This window comes from Gambusia affinis, linkage group LG18 (genome assembly GCF_019740435.1).
Source record: "Gambusia affinis linkage group LG18, SWU_Gaff_1.0, whole genome shotgun sequence".
Lineage (NCBI taxonomy): Eukaryota > Metazoa > Chordata > Actinopteri > Cyprinodontiformes > Poeciliidae > Gambusia > Gambusia affinis.
The window spans coordinates 11,337,107-11,353,185 of record NC_057885.1 but is presented as its reverse complement, the minus strand read 5'-3'; the positions used below and the strand labels follow the sequence as shown (position 1 = coordinate 11,353,185).

Below are 16,079 nucleotides of genomic sequence, written 5' to 3'. Positions count from 1 at the left end.
AACGGCACCAGGAGGACTGAAAATGAAGCCTGGAATTTTCGACGGGGCAGTTTTGTGAGTTTCATCTACAACCTCGGGCAGAAAACTGTGGAATCTCCACCCTTGAGAGAGGTTCTGTCGTTTGTTTTTCAGTGTTGTAACAGCAAAACAATTTAACTTTGTCAATTATACAGTGAAACACAATGTGATGGTGATGTAATTAGTTCCAAATTTTGTCTTCAGATCATGTGCTTGAGAAAAACACTCAATTCATTGATGTGAAAGAAAAAATATGGATTTTTTATTTATATCCATGTAGGCTTTTACAACTTTTATAGGCTCTGAAGAGCTGTTGCACTTTGTTGAATGAAACACTTCAGACTGAGTCTTTTCTTTTCAGTTATTTATACATTGCCATGTCGTTTTCAAGATATAAGAACCAATTTAAAAATCTGTGTATACCTCTTTTGTTTTTCAATCCCAAATTCTTATGCAATCTTTACTTTCTGCCACAAATTTAAGGAACTAGATAATAGACTTGGGTGTGGTATTGAATGAACATATCATCAGTGACAATGAAGATTGATTATTGGAACATTTTATAGAAAAGAAATTAATATTCAGAGGGATGTCCTAATTTTTTACATGACTGTTTATAATAGAGAAATATAACAAACGGTAAATGAACATTTTTTGGCCACAAAAATCTTTAGCTTGTTGTAACATATTTAAACCAAAAAGTGTGCATTGGATAAAAAATATGAAGTACATGGAGTAACTGTCAATCCTCCAAAACCTCATCTAATCCCCAAACTCACATTTGTAAATTTTACTTTAGGTAATTACTTTTGTGTTTGCACATATAAAACAGAGAAAGTTCTGTCCAAGAACTTCAATCAATATAGTCATCATAAACTTAAAGTACCATAATACAAAGTAATATCAAGCATCTATACAACCGCAAACTTCTGAGATCAATATTTATCATTTTCCTCCTAGAAATAGCATATTCAGCCGAAAAGCATGAAAACCACCAGCACGTATGTCTGTCTGCTGGGACGCAAAGTCGCAGGTGTTCAAACTTCACCTAAATGCTTGGCATTTCACTTTGATTTGTTTTCCTCCTCTTTCTTCAGCTGTGCACCAATTCAACAGTAATTCAGAAACGAGAAAGAGGCCTGTGCAGAGTAATTTAGTAGACTGATGCATCTGTCGTCCCCACTCCGTCAGGCATTGTTGGGGTCAACGTAACTTTTCCTCCCTTTGACTGGTGAGTTATGTTGCATCTTACAGCTGGAGTGATGAAAGAATATGGGTTTTAATGGGTTCCATGTGTTAAAGACATTAATAAGACATAGCAAATTTTGTCAAATTAGAAACACCAATTTTTCTGTTTTCTTTAGCACTTATTGTGACCGGCCAATGAATCAAATGGAGGGAACATTTTCACTGCAGAACATGACGGCAAACTTAAATTTTGACTTGACGATCATGCAAAAATCTGAAATAAATTGAAGCCTGCGGTTGTAACAGGACAATTTGTGTGACACTAAAAAGAGTGTGAATACTTCTCTGAGGCGCTGTAAGTGATCTGGAACGGGAAACTGGTTTCACCCACCTTCGAATGCGATGCATGGAGTCGACAAATTGATTTACCTGTCTAAAATTGTCCAGCAGTGAAGCCATCTTGCTCATCATTTCTGTCATGTCACGATGAATCAAATCACTCGCAATCAAAGGGGGAAGTTTCTTAGGTGATTCAGATTTTTTTGTCCTCGGCGGCTCATTGATCTGAAAATCTCTGTCTACTCTCAGCTGGAACCCAGCGCCAGTTGTCACCTTCACTGTCTGTTTCATTCCTTCTAATCAACCACACCTGGCGATACACCTGGCACTATCGTCATTAGCCGAATTCTCTGATTGCGTTGAGCCGCTGGCCTCCCCGTGTCTGATCCAGATCTTTTGTTTAGTCTGAAACACACTGGGAAAGACACATTTAGTACTACAAGTTGAATCCAGCCATGTTGCCTTTTTGTTTTCTTTTTTTTCCCCTCTCTTTATCTGAAGCCCTCGGAATGGTCAAAATTAAATTTCTTTCTTTCAATTTTAATTTAAATGTAAATTGCATGATATGTGCCGTGTGGTTAGGGGAGAAATGACTTCCGATCTTACGGATCCCATTAAGACTGAGCTGCCAGAGAAATCTGGTGTTTTTCCAGTTCCATCCATGCTACTTCCCCCCAACCCCCATCGCCCAGGCGAGACGTCTTTAGACCTGGGGAATAAGGTGTCTTCAGTTGAGAAATGCAAGGAGAGACGCTAAAGCAGGCCTTAAGGGAGGAGAAGGGAGAGGAGAGTGGGAATAATAATCATGAGAGGCTGCTGTGTCTAAAAGGGCTTCCCACTGAGAAAAGAGTGAAAGAAAAAGACCCCGTTCTCTTCTACCTTGCAGCCTTTTGACATCCATGAGTTGATGAAGTACGAGCGGGGGGGACCGAGGCCAAGAGGAGGGCAAAAAGGAGGAGGAAGCCAGAGGCTTAGGTGTTTGGGGAGGAGGATTTTGTGCCCTGTGCCCTCATCAACAGGACTCCTTACCAACCGGGGTCCGATGAATCCACCCTGACAAATGAATAATTCCCACTGTCCTCTGGCCCTGCTGTTGACCTGGCAAAGAGCATATAATTAATGCATAGGCTTAGTTCCTGACAGCCACACATCAGAAAGACTTAATTCCAATTTGAATCATTAGATATGATTGTCAAGAAGGGCACAAAAAGTTCTGGCTGATATTTGTCTCAGTTGTAATGCACTTTTAGACAAAGGAGCCATTGTTTGCATCACACACCAGTCGCCGCTCGTGCCACACTGCGACAGCGGGTTTAACGTCGGCCAATGTCATACAGATATCCAGCAATGTCAAGATTTGTGTTCCTCTGTTTCTAATTTCATGAGACAGTGATGCGTGACAGAGCTGACAAAAACTCCAAGGCTCCACACTGCCCAGGTATTCACACAACTATGCTGACATAGCTGTTGGGTTTCGCTTTACCCCCGCCTTTTTCCCTTTTCTTCACTTTGTTCGAAACAGCTGTCACAAATTAGATTCCAGCTGTCATCCGCGTCCGGCAGCTAAAAAAAAAAATAAGAATTTACACGGGTCATTTTTGTGGAGGAGAGGAAGTTCTCAAAGTTTAGAAGGAGAATCAAGGAGACTGGTGTTACAGCTAACAAGCCGTAGATTCATCCATTTATTATTTACTGTAACATAATCTTCTTATTATCAAATGCAAACACCTGGCGGTTTTTCCCATTAACTACTCATACTTCAGCTCCTAATGTCAAATATTTGTCAATAGTTAGTGGAACAGAAAGGCCTGCCTTAGATTTCCTTTTCACATTGCAGGACTTTACAGCCACTGAACTTTCTCACATTGTCTCACACCACAACCGCAGAGTTCAATGTATTTTACAGATATGTGTTTATACTTACAGATGAGTATAAACACAAAGTAGCTTATACTTCTAAAATACAAGGGGAGTGATTTTTAAAAAAAATAATAATGTAGCATTCATTCGTACTCTGAATAAGGAACTCCAGCAGTTTTAAACAATCCTCAATCAAATGGTCCATAATCCTGCTAATGACCAGATTATTTGATTCAGGTGTGTTGAAGCGGAGACACATCTAAATCCTGCAGGATTCTGGCCCTTGAGGCCTGGATTTGAGGATTCCTACTCTACAGTTAGACCTTACGTACTTCTCTAGATAATGTTCTCCTTATCTGCCATTTTAAGTTAACCTAAATTTAATGTTTAGTTTAACAGATGTGCTATATACCATTTTTAAATGGTGGATTGAACAGAGCTCTGTGTGGTGGGAAATTGTATAATAAAAGGGACAATAATTGTATTCAGATCCTAAGAGTAATAGGATCTGAATAGAAGTTTCCATATTGTTATTACAAAAAAAGTGGAAATCTGTTTCCTTCTTCAAAACTAGACATTACTTTGGATTGGTCTATCACAGAAATCGTAACATGACAAAAGCTGGTAAGTATACCAATGCATGACACTGTAGTCTACAACGCTAAATTTCGACTGCGACAAGTTGAAACAATTTATATTCTCTCCTTACTCCCTTTCAGAAGCTTTCATTTTAATTAAATTCCCTGGCAAAGTCTTCTCTGCTATCCCCAGAAGTGAACGCCAGACGAGCAGCACAAGGAACCATCCACAATTCAGCTTTTGCCCCGTTCGCACACTTGCCCTTGCACGTGTCCTCGAATGATAAAATCTTATTGATTTCTGAAATACAGCTGACCCACATTTTGTGAAGCGAGATCAGGGTTATAGTTTTCATTGAGCATTTTCCTTTTAACCCTCATGCATACAAATTATGACCCATTTGATGCACACTGGGAAAGAGAAAGACCAGCTCTCACTTATATGCTCATTTAACTGCTGAATTTTGAAAGTGCACATGGCTTGCCCATGGGAGTCGAAGTCCTTCTAATTTTACTCGAAAACTCCAGCTGTCTACAAATTTTTGATATCCACTTAATCCTGTTACGGGTCGTGGGGCGCTGATGCCTATTTTCAGTATACAATGGGCAAAAAGCACAGTATAACTTTCAACAGAGACACAAATAGCCTGTTGCCCGAGGGAAATTTACTGGAGAAGAACCAAATAAGCCGGCATGTATATTTTGGACCGCGCTGAAGGAAACTAGAGTACCAGGTGTCTCCAAACCCCGTTTTGCTGCAACAATGATAATCAAAACTTCACTATGGTGCCTAGTATTTTTAGACTCTGACATTCAAGTGGTTAGAAACATCTTTTTAAAAAGATGGTAAAAATGTATTTAAGGAGAGGGTATTATGTAAAATTGACCTTTATATCATGTTACAATTTTATTTCTTTATGCTTATGCATGCAGCTGTTGGGAAATGTCTAAACACTTCCTCCCAATCTCTCATCTCCCCCAGACTAGCGGCAGCAACAATTGGCAAACAGATGCTGGAACTTCTGAGCTCATCATAGGTACTACTTCTATTCCCCCAAGCTCCTATGGTTAACAGCATAATGGGAATCATTGTTGTGATGACATAATGAATGCAAAGTGATCGGAAACAGACAGAGCTTCTTAAAGAGACATAGGCCCGATTTTAAGGCGTCAAACCACAAAATCAAATTTCTTCCAAGTCATGCCTAATATATATAGTATTTCTATAACACCTGAAGGTAACAGTTACTTTATTGTGCATTAAAATGGCACTATGTCCCTGGCAAAAACATACTCAACTTTAACCATGAACATACTTTAACATACTTTCTAAACCATGAAAGAAAGTGATCAGTCAGAAAGTCCATATACTTTGCTGAGGTCATTTTCACACCTTCATGGACTCTGAAGGGGCCAACCAATGATTCCACCACCTCCTTGCTGACGTCACAGCCGTGTTGGGACGTGGTGGATATCCACCGCCAATCCACTGCTGCGTCCATCTGGACCATCCTGGGTTGCACAGCAGTCATCAGTGAACAAGTCTGTTTGAAAATTAATCTCCATGTACGGCTGAGCCCACTGCAACCGTTTCTGCTTGTGAGCTCTGGTTAGGGGCCCAATAGTAGGTTGATGCACCACAAGCCTCTAGAGGATCCTCCACCTTGAGGTTCCAGAGGCACCAGCAGCTTCAAATAACTGTTTGCTGCTTTGTAAGGGTATTTTAACAGCTGCTCTCTCAATCCAATGAATTTGTCCAACAGAAACCTTCCTCATTATGCCTTTATCTGCACAAACCCATCTTTGTTCTGAATCAGCCACAAATCTCTTCACAGTACAATAACGCTTCAGTTTTCGTTAAATATTAATGTTTTCATACCTTGTCATACGGCACTACACTACACGATAATTTCTGTCAGCAGAGAGATCCATTTACTTTCCCATATTGCTTGAAACCTGTGGCCTGCTTAATAATGTGGAACATCCTTCTTAAGTTGATTTCCTTTAATTTAGCTCACCAGACAAACTAATCAACCCAGCTCTCTGAAATTAGTTATAGTGATTCAAAGAGCCCTGACACACAATACCATCTATAAATTTAAAAGCACAGCGAAAAAATTAAATCTTTATGACACTTAAATCCAATATGCATAATAATTTGGAACACGGTGTAGTTGTCAACTTTTTCCACTCAGTGTCTCTCGACTTTCCTTCAACATTTTGCTGTATTATTAAAGCTTAAGATAATTTCTCTGGCATTGAGATAAATCTTAGAATGAACTGTTAGCTTTCATGTATCCTCTTTATACAGCAAAGACAGGCAAGTGTTTGACAATGGATGTACCTGCACCTCTTGCCAGAAGCCCAGATGCTCGTAAGCTGTCAAAACTGGCTTGATCCAGGTTTGGAGTTAATTAAACTTGCAAACCCTGCGGCGGGGACCGGCTTTCTGAGGCCAAGGCTGAAGAGGACACGAGCTTGAGGTCAGCAGGACCTTGTTAGGTGGAGCATGGACTTGACATAACAGCGATGGGAAATGGTTTGTAGGGTTCAGAGAAGGGGCAGAGTGAGTAGGCTGGTGCTGTTATACTCAGGGAAGGTGAAATATGAAAGTGCTTTACGGAAGGTGTGGGAGTGCAGCTGATGCAGCTGATGAGTGGCCAGTATTGCGAGACAGATGATTGCCAGCCATCCCCTTCCCTTTGGTGAGAAATGTCAGGGAGAGATTTTCTTTTTTTTTTTTCTTTTTGGATGAGCAGCTATAGGAGGGAGTGGGGGTTCTGCTTTCTGCCAGTTTGTTCACCAAGGTGACCTTGTACTAGTTTGGCGGTGGTCCCAAGGCACAAGCTGTGAATCTCCCAGGATACTTGGTGGCAACAGAAATCACTCTGACTATTGCCAGCAATTACAGGGGTCATATCAGTAAGCTCACACATTTCACTGACCATAGCCCCAGCAATGTAATGAAATTATACAACCACCAAGAAATCCTATATAAAGTGAAATATGTAATACAACATGACAATTTAAATATTTTGAACATTTGGTTTTTAAATGCAATGTATAAAGAATAGCCTACAGTGTTAACTATTTCAGTGCTTAAACTTTAAAAAAGCATTCCAAAAAATATCTGTATTGAATTAACATGCGTGCCAGTATTACGATGGTGTCATTTCCTCTCCTGCGGATCAAGAGGTGCTGGTCTCTCGAGTTGTCTCATTTGCACCCAGAACAGGAATATGAGTGTGAAGTGACATACTGTATAGTGGAAGACATTATCATAAGCTAATAGGTCTCTTCTGACATTTCCAAGTAACTTCATGCATAAAGTCATAACTACTGAGAAAGAAAGGACTTAAAAGTGAGCGCTTGGGACCTTTGGTTGAATTGATGCTTCTATACACTATGGATCAAGGACTAAAGTTTCTGGGATACATGATTTTTTTTCTTTCTATATTTTAACTCTTTTGCAATACACCAGAAATTTTTCTCCAGAAGCCTATGAAAATTATGGCAATTTTGATATAGCTTTTCTTAGGGTTGTTTAACAATGTGTTGGTAAGAAAACAAAAACCTAAGCTGCTGACATATTGGCCCCCATATTGCTATGAATACTGGCGTTATAAAAAGCATGGAATGTGTGTCTTATGAAGAAACAAAAGACATTTTGCGGAACACTTCACATCTTTGAAACAAGTCACATTTGATGAGATTTGACTAGCGTGTGTACACTGAGATCAGTGGTGTAAAACATACAATGTTAAGACTCTTTATAATTGGGCATGTTATATAGAGTGCCGTCTTATGTTTGTTTTTAGATTGTCATGATAATCAAATGTCTACCTGTGATTTCAATTTCAAAGCTCTAAGGGTGCCCCCATGTGTTTACACACAGTAATTATTAGCCAAATTAATCACACTCACTTCCAAGCATCGAGGACTCCATGACGAGTAAAATGTCTGCATAGCATGAGATTAAGTGATGTTAATCCATGGCTGTCTGGTTTATGTGGTAATCAAATTGTGTATGCTGCAGTGTCACGAGTAGAAAAAAAAAATCTAAAAAAATGGCATTGTCTTTCAGTGCCATTTTCTGTGGCACTGAAAGGGAGAACATTAAGAAAAGGTTTCAGGATAAAAACATAGATAAGGGTCAAAAGCACCATTTCCATGAAACTGTCACACCCCTTTGTAGGCTTGGAGCTTTTATTAAACATAGAGCTGCAGTTTTCTACTTTCTTATGCTCACAAGGCACACTAAAAAAAACAGGAAACCTACAATAAAATTTTAACAGTTTATTGTAAACTAATGAAGTATGGCAGGTCTTGAGTTTCAGAGTATATGACAATAGGCATTCTCTGGAAGATAGATCGAATTAGTGACACTCAAGTTGATGATAACCACGATTATTTCTCGAGTCCTATTTAGCTGTTGAAAATTATAGCGATGAACACTGACAGATTAATCTCAGGGTGTCAGTGGCCAAGGAGAGGATAGTGAGTATGGCTTCTGTTGTTTTCCTTGAAGAGTGGCAGTAAAGTGGACAAGACCAATGGAAGACAGGTAAGGTACAGCAGATAAGTATAGCCTGTAATGTCACTCAACTGCAACTTTGCAGCAACATTGAAGGGGTTACAAATATGTAGATAGTTCATATAAGTTAGGCCAACTGATCCACTCCTAAAGGAAATGTCCAGGAGTTTGTTATATATATATATATATATATATATATATATATATATATATATATATATATATATATCTGTGTGTGTGTGTGTGTGGTAGTAATTTCTGGCTGGAGAGCAGAGAGCAATGAGATCACACAAAAGGTAAATAAAGGAAAGTTCTAGCATTTTCACAGCCATAAGGCACAATTGGGCAACTTGAAATTGAGATACTCACAAACCCATAACCACTATGATCTTTTAGGGGGTAATACATGACTGTAAAAGGAGTGGATGCAAATAGAAAACAAAGCAAAAACTCTTGCACTAGCAGAGGTTTGCAAGTGGACGCTGATCAGAGACTTAGAGTGGGCTTCCAGTGTCCCTCTGATCTGAGAAATAATGTTGACCAGCAGAATCTATTGCTTATCAGTAGATCAGCAATAGATCATACTCAGTACTATCACTATTGAGGATGGTGCACACCAACTTTGGTGGAACTGAAAGCACTAAGCGCATTTGAACAGCTATATTCTATATATGGCTCAGGTGAAACCAGAACCCTGTAATGGTCTGAAAGAACGTGGTGGGGGGGGGGGGGGTTACTCTCCTTTGTTGTTGTGTGGGGCAACTATGATATGAAAGGGCTCAAGGCTTAAATCACAGACTTTTGTCCTAAGTTCTGGTTTGACAAATGTGGAAGCAATCATAATGAGACATTTTCACACTTATCGTACACAAAACCAAGTGCAAACCTAATGCTTTCTTATGGTGGATGAGATTATAAATTACAGCAACTTCTTAATTTTTTGCTTGTTTTTAAGAGCATGTTCTACTCATGCATTAATGTTTGCCTATTCCTGTTAGAGGTTAAGGTTAGGATATGGGGTTGTATTTGACTATGCTACTACAAAAAAGTTTACACTTTCCCAGAGCTCACTCTACTAAAAAAAAAAAAAAAAAAAAAAAAAAAAAAAAAAAAGAGTAGAATAACAGATGTGTGGAGCTGCATCTCTATATCTGTAATATGTATTCTGTGTATGAGGCGGTAGACTTTCCGGTTTTGGGGTTCTACAAAGGTGTGTAGGTGTACAGTTCGATATGGGCTTAAGTGTCAAGAGGGGAGGCTTGAACTGCGAGAGAAGGATTATCCTCTTCCACTCTGTTTGGCTTGCCATCCTAATGTGACCTTTAGGAGAATTCCCTGTAAGCCAAAAGGAGGTGCTGTGTGCGTGTTGCTCAAAGGCCACTATGAGGGAAATGTATCGCCTAAGGGGAGTAGAGGTCTGGAAAGAAAAAAAAAACAAAAAAAAGTCATACTCTCGCTACATCCTTTAAAACATTTGATTGTTTCTATTGATTGTTCCAGAAAACATCCTCAGCTTTTGTACCCTGTTTTTTGGCTGAATGTTGCAGTCGCTTTGTTGAAAATGTACTGTATTTTATATAGATTAAAAAAATGTAAATTTCAAAATTATGTTGCTTATGTTTTTTCACGAATCTCTGGCACAACTGAACATTTTCTTAAATGGATCCACAAAAGGTTTCATTTGAGAAACATGTATTTCAGATGTACAAACAGTAGCCAACAATAATAATACTATAACTGAAAAAAGAAACTGGACTGTTGCCCAATGGACCAGAGAGCTGTTTTCAGGTCAGTGTAAATTCTGCATTTCATTTGGAAACCAAGATTCCAGGATTAAGAAGTGTAGAAGCACAGAATCCATCTTATTTGAAGTCCAGATTGAAGTTTCCACCATCAAGTCCATGATGGTTTGGGGTGTCATGTCATCTGTTGGTGCTGGTCCACTGGGTTTTCTAAAGTGCAAGGTCAACATAGCCATCTAGCCAGAGATGCTGTTTTCATTTTCATTTTCACTGCCAACGGTTCCAAAAGCTAGTTCAGCAACCAGGCTGTTCTTGACTGGCCAGAAAACTCCCTTGACCTGAACTCCGTAGAAAATCTGTGGGCTGTTGTCAAGAGGAAGGTGAAAGACACCATATTCACTACACCTGGCACTACACCCATGTAGTGCCACAGGCTGATCACCTCTATGGCATGTCACATTGATGCAGGAATTCATGCAAGAGGAGCCCCAACCAATTATTCAGTGAATGTAGAAATGCACACACTTTTCAGAATCCTAAAAAGTGATTCTGAAATCACTTTCAGGATTAAGACGGATGTCTTAAGTCTTTGTACTTAAGACATCCGTTTTTGATTGGTCTAATGTTGTATTGTAAATTCCTGAGACATAATCATTAAAATTGCAAAAAATAAAAGCTTGAACTCGTTTACTGTTTGTGTAATGAATTTCTATAAAATTGCAATTTTACCATCTGCGATGATTGGCTTGAAATATTTCACCTATACGCAATATTCTAAATTTTTGAGACGTACTAGTATATGTACAAAATGAATGAATATATCTGTGTGTGCAGAAAAGAGAAAGTGGAACTGTATTCCTTTTATAGGTGCTGTATGTTCTAAATTTTCACCCCATTTTCCAGCTCAAACTTTCATCTCCCATTATGGCTGAATCGCCTTAATCAAAGGCTATTGTGAAATGCACAAAGGCAGCCACAGACATTCACACAAACACATCCTCACACCTGCTCATTATCATGTGGGCTTCATCTAAAATGGAACCACTTTAGCTGCATCAGGAACACGATGTTAAGCAGCAACATGAACATGCACCTGCCCTCACTTTTGTAAGGTGCTTGCCAAGGGCAGTGAGTGGAATAGGGATGTGACTGGACAGCGTGTCCCTGACGGGAAAGTTAACGGGAGGGAGGAACAAGAAAAAGTGTACTGCGTAGAGAAGAATCAAGGAAATATGACAGAAGAACAAAAATTAGGCCCATAATTGAGGGCACCTATATGTCTAAAGCTATGTGTTTAGTGTTGGTGGTGGTGTGCACCATGTTATGAAAAGAATTGATTGGTAATCGCATGGTAGCCTTCTGAAACATAATCAAATCGTGGGGTTCCTAAAGGCTCTCATCCTTTTGGCTGGTTAACAACCTGCAGTTGTTTTGCTTTAGTTTTCTCAAAGTCTCTGAAACATCTACTGAGGAAACTCAGCTCATTTCACTTAGGGCAAATCTCTGTTTTCTTCAATGTCACTGACATTCAGGCAAACATCCTTATCTTCAGTTCAACCCAAACTTGTGAATTTGAAACAAGTCGTTGCTTTGTGCAGACCTGCTTCCTGGCAGTGGCATGTGTTTTGAGTCATTGTTGTGTTATAGAAGACAAAGCTATCTTTCAAAGTCTTCACTTCTGCATGCTTTTTCATAATTACTTTTACCTGGACAAGATTCCAATATCCAGAAGATCTTTGAGGACACCACTATGTCTCACTGTTGGGAGCAATGTTCTTTGGGACATCGGCCTCTAACCTCCGTCTCCAAAAAACAAATAATGCCCCTGGGCCCTGACTCAGTGCTGGAACCGATTGGATGGAAAAAGCTCTCATGTGATACCCGTCGGCTTCATGAGACGACTCGAACTGCTACGCTGAACAGCACTGCGACTTAAAGCTTGAGACATGTCTTTAATCAATGTTAATATTAAAAGGCTGATAAATGCGAAAAAGGCTCTCAAATAGATTCAGCACTGATTAATACTGATTTATTCACAGCAGTCATGATATTGCATCTTAAATGTCGCCTCATACCAATCACAGGAGTGAAAGAAGCAAAGTGGGTGATGTATCACGCTCTGCTGTTTACATTTATGTTCACTTATTCTTTCGCCAGCCTCATTATCAGGTAAATAAAAGCCAACGGCAATACTCAATGCTTTTCACTGCGAACTGAACGCACACCGCTTGCATCTGATGTAGTGTGCAGAACCTTGAAAGGCGAGTGCATCTCGCGATCTGAAAACTGCCTCGACAAAAATGTCTGGGCAACGACGGACCTGCCTCTCCTCTGTTGTTCATCTCTCCTCAAACATATATTGCAGCCATCACAGGCTAATAATGTTTACCAGAGATGATATCACAGACCGGTCAGAGTAAACCTGCCTATGGTGGGTCAGGAAGTTGTGACTGTTGTTGGACTCCGAGTCAGTGTTCATACTTTTTTAATTAACTACTTATCAGTGTTTTTGTCTTCTGCTGATTAGGGAAAAAAAAAACCTTCTCAAGGGAGTTTAAAATGGCACTTGAAGCACTGGGGGTATAAAAGCTCCCTTTTTAGTCTTAATTCACATACACACACAAAAAAAAAACAGCATTAGCTATAACGGAGTGGCCCAACAGAAACAATTTTCAGCGCGAGGAAGAAGCCTCAGCTTTGATGGTACTGAAAGAATTTATCTTTTCCCAGCTTCTTTACTATCAACATCAATGTAAAGGGTAAACCAAGGTCACACATTGTTTTCTTTTTTCCTTTGACTTCCATAACAGTGGTACAGGACTGCTAAGAAGGCAGCCAGCTTTGTAAGGAAGCATGGAATGCTTGGAGGAGCAAAGCTGGTTGCTGGGCATGGCTTTTGTACGGAAATCCAACAGACACACAATATTTAGACGTGCATGTTAGAGATTGTGCGGGTTTTTGGGGGGGGGTTTTCCACTACCTACATAAAATAGGAATCCAACTGAACATAGTAGCTAGTTGGCAGATAACATTCTCCCTTGCCTGTGACATGCTTTAGATTTAAACAGATTTGACCATTAAGTAGACAATGGGTGATACACATAAATAAAGCAACTACTGGTGATTATTAATGAGATCAACTAAATTCTGTACTAAAAATAGTGGAAATTGTGAGAATAAAACAGATTAGAAAAGGGCTGATTGAGATATTATAAACAGCAACAAATAGTTTATCTGCAAAGTTTAACTTCTTCTGTCTCCATATGTCTTCAATCACAGCACATCATGCTGACAGCTCCGAATTTCACTTTCCATTGTTAGCAGACATCAGTCTGCTCTGCATTTTAAAACGCCATGTCTTCACACTCATTTACACCTGAACTGAGGTAGGGTTTATATATAAAATGTTTCAATGTGCCTTCCATTTTCATTGTCAACCGAGTCTCTGTGTTAATTTAAATGCTGTTAACTGAAGCTGTTATCTATTTCGGGCTTCCTCTCTTTCTGCCTACAGCTGCAGCAGCACTTTGTGCTAAGTGCTAATGTATAATATTGATTTGTATCATTTTTCCATTTCAGGTCTAGTGTTTTTGCAGTGGTCTTTAGCCACTGTTAAAGCAAGTCAAAGCATTGCAATGAGATTTGTAAAGGCAGACATATTAACCTTGGTGATATGCCCGGTGCATCCTAAAGCGGTTGTGGGACTTGTTCCTCTAAGAATCTGCTAAATGGCTTGATTCGGTTCTGAACAACTCAAAATAACTACACGCTCTGAAAAGCCAATTTATAAAAGGGATACATTTTAGAGACTGCTAATCAGACATGGTTCTTCCTTCACTTCACCAAGTTATCAGCAACAGGGATAAATGCATGAGGCGCATGCAAAGGTGAAAAGACCAATAGGGTTAACTGCAAACACTACATTAGCAATATAGCAGACATAAAGGCTGCTGATGTAGTTTACTCACCACCTCTCTTGGCTTAACAAGACACTTTCTAGCTCTACGTTAACAGGTAGAAATGGGAAATATGAACATATTCCCCCATTTTTGGTCAATTATTTTAATCGAACCGCTTCTCGACTCTGAGATTTCACAGGGGCTTATCAGGAGGCAGACTGGCTGGGAATCTGTCTAGCTTCGTGAGGTGTAGAGTCTCAGGGACACAACAGCTTTCTGACGGGCCAGACTAAAGCCCCACAGTGATGCTGAGAGTGGCAGATATCATTGCAGCCCTGCAGCGCTGCAACCACAAACACATCCATTTAGAAATGGGAACTTTGCCGTTGGGCAGATGATGGCACTGTGAAAATGCATGACTAAATGGGATGTAAATAGCCAATATATATATATATATATCTATATATATCTATATACACACCTTTCAACATGACTCAAGGCCCTTGAACTTTCACATTTTCTCATGCTGCAAGCACAAACTTTAATGTAATTTATTGCAATTTGATTTTGATATTTATAATTATGCAATTTATAGAAATGTTATGTTCTTCTCAAAAATTAAAAGGTATGGCATTTGTTTGTATTCAGCCTCTTTTACTCTTCATACCACTAAATACAATCAAAGTGCCCTAATTAGCTTGCCTGCGTGTAATTTAATACCAGTAAAAATCCTTCTATGAGGTATGAATTTTTTTACAAGTATTTCTTATTTCTCTTCAATTGCCTAATGAAATGAAAAGGTCTCATTTTATTTGCTTGCACACGCCGGTGTTACTGCTTCTCCAAAACCGCAGGAGTTATAAGCAGATTGATGAACTCTCAAAAGGCTACGATGCTCAGAGACAAGCAGCTACTGTTGGGCGTCTGCTGGCAGCCGACGGCAGGGTGAGAATCTTGCTGAAACAGTAAAGCAAAGCAGAGGACTTGGTGAGTAATTGAAAACATCCCAGACAGGATGTGGATGCAAGGGAGATAGATTACACCTTGTTGAAAGGGATGTGAGGAGAAACTAATGAGTCAGTATTTCAGTAATTGTCCATAGCTAAGAATAAGCATTGACCAAGACGAGTCTGAGACAGTCGGCCCGTCTTTAGACAACATTGAGATTCCATGTCACCAAACCCTAATTATAAGGTGACCAAGTATGTCTGTGAAATGAGACAGTGATATGCAAACTTTAATGAGCAGCGCCACTGTAAACATTCTTTCATGCTATTCTGAGGTACCTGCAAATAGCAACAAAGACAGTGAAGGGAAATGTTACTCTATTTTTTTTTTTTCCCACAGCTGTTATTTATTGTCTTTACCTTAACTTAAGCATGGTGTCAAACTGATAATTGGGAGTGTTATTAAGTTCACTCATGCCAAATCAACACTGACAACGATGTCACTGAAAAGATCAAATTTTACATTTAGACAAACGAATTAGTTGAACTCAGCTGCCTGGTTGCCCTGAATGAGGGATTGATATGCAAACTTTTCTGCATCTTTATTAAGTAGCAAGTGACAGGATAAAGGGTGTGAATAATGTTTGATGTGTGGCACCAGTAATGACAAGCTCTGGGTTACTCACACTGATGAATCAACACATGAATATTACATTCTTATTAGGCCCATATTCAGCAGAGCAATCAGCCAAGCTTTCAGTGAAACAGGAGTGGCAACAGTACAAGTTAGCAGCCAGAGAGGATTTTTTTTTTTCTTCTGGTGTTCCAGACCAAAGCAGAGCAAAAGAAAGAAGGATCTCATCAACGTCACTCAAGAGAAATTCAGATGAGGTAAAAGATTCGCTTCTCTGCTGACAATATATCAGTATTTGCCACTTTTAAAGCGAATGTCTACAATGCAACAACAGAAGCAA

The 16,079-nt window shown here is 39.5% G+C and overlaps 1 long non-coding RNA gene across 2 annotated transcripts in view; it reads right to left on the bottom strand.

Annotated features, from left to right (window-relative positions):
• The window catches only part of LOC122820114, a 146,074-nt gene that overhangs the window by 125,882 nt on the left and 4,113 nt on the right, over window positions 1-16,079 (bottom strand). The gene's annotated exons all lie outside the window — the stretch shown is intronic.